The sequence below is a fragment of the Odontomachus brunneus genome, unplaced genomic scaffold, assembly GCF_010583005.1.
Source record: "Odontomachus brunneus isolate Ranch 3 - 2012 unplaced genomic scaffold, Obru_v1 Obru_scaffold_139, whole genome shotgun sequence".
NCBI lineage: Eukaryota > Metazoa > Arthropoda > Insecta > Hymenoptera > Formicidae > Odontomachus > Odontomachus brunneus.
Window position 1 is genome coordinate 352,522 of NW_022639589.1, and position 1,778 is coordinate 354,299.

Here is a 1,778-nt window from a genome sequence, read left to right on the forward strand (position 1 = left end):
TATATATATATATATATATATATATATATATATATATATATATATATATGAGCGCAACTTAGATTAAACGTAACGCTAAAGGTCGGTATTGATGCAGATAAAAACGTATAAAGAGGACAATGCAGAGAATAGTAATATTTTGAATACAACGGGTTGATTGCTTAAAACACAAATAAAGAAAAGTTATTATATTGGTTCAAAGGAAAATTTAAATTTCCAACTCACTCAACAATCAATCGGATTGTTTTGAATCATACGAATAATAATAGTGATACTTCTAATGATGATAATAAAAAAAATTTTGTATTTCTGTACATCAGCGAAATCTCTGAAAATATAAGTTATATCATAAAAAACTTCAGGAGTTTCTTTTATTGGCCAAAATAAATTAAATACTTTAATTAAATCACAAAAAGATAGATTAGCAAACGATACACAGAATGATGTCGTTTATAAAATTTTATGTCAAAATTGTAATGCGTCATATGAGACAGACTAGAAGACAACTTGGAACGCGGATTAAAGAACATTTTAACCATTTAACAAAAACATTTAAGATTACTCGATAGTGTCTCAATATAGACTTTTCGGACATGAGTTTTACTGGAATAATGTTTTAATTTTAGACAAGGAAATTTCTTGTACTAAACGTATTATTTCTGAAATGTTTTATATTACAAGACAAAAATGACTAAAATTTACAAGAGGATATTTTTAATCTTCATAAGAATTACATATCAATTATTGAGAGACTTCCCAGTATTTAATATTTGCTTGTTTTTCGCGTCAATATTAACCGTTTTGGCGTGATTTGACTTACTTCGAATTTTATTGTTTTGATTATCATATTATATATAAGTCTGTATTTGCTCTTCCTACTTTGTCGATCTTCAATTTATTATTTACAATTCTACATAACAGCCATTGTGTCTATGTTGTTATTGGATTTGATGGTTTGATTGTTAGGTGAGTTGGTAATATAAATTTTCCTTTGAATCAATATAATAATATAATAATTTTTCTTTATTTGTGTTTTAAAGCCGCAATCAACCCATTGTATTCAAAATATCATTATTCTCTGCATTGTTCTCTTTATACGTTTTTATTTGCATCAATACTGACCTTTGGCGTTACGTTTAATCTAACAAGGGAAACCTGGCAGTCTCTAATCACCGATTTGATTAAAATTTTATGGGTGTGTAGTACGCACTCATACATTTACTCCTGTAAAGCCGTAGGACCCACTATTGAGGCATTCTCAAGAAATATTTTTTTAAATATTTCGAGAAAAATTTTTGTCCCTATAGTACCGTTACGGAAAAGCAATTTTCGAGCTAGCAGCGTAGCGTCAACGGTAAGACGTAGACTAACTACGCTCGGGGTTGCAGGTTCGATTCCCTGATGATTTTTTTTTTATTTAAATGATTGTTTTTTTATTTAAATCTTATATATTTTTAAATTTGTATATAACACAATTTTAAACCGTTTTTAATTATTTTATATCAAATTTTTTAATAAGTAATTTGTATGTTAAATAAATATTTTTTTTAATCAAGGAATTTAAAAATGCTCATAATTAATTATTATGTTTTAAATGTTTTTATGATAAATACCACCCTAAAAGCTGCAAACTTATTGTAAAACAGTAAATTGTATATTTTAACTTATTGTATAACAGTCGTTGTAAATTCTTATTGGAAATATATTTTTTGTGTGCATGAGAAATTTTAATTTAATTAATAATAAATGAGCATTTTTAAATTCCTTGATTAAAAAAA

At 26.1% G+C, this 1,778-nt stretch overlaps 1 protein-coding gene across 1 annotated transcript in view; it reads left to right on the forward strand.

Annotated features, from left to right (window-relative positions):
* Positions 1–1,778, forward strand: part of LOC116850252 (liprin-alpha-1) — a 655,857-nt gene that overhangs the window by 236,117 nt on the left and 417,962 nt on the right. The gene's annotated exons all lie outside the window — the stretch shown is intronic.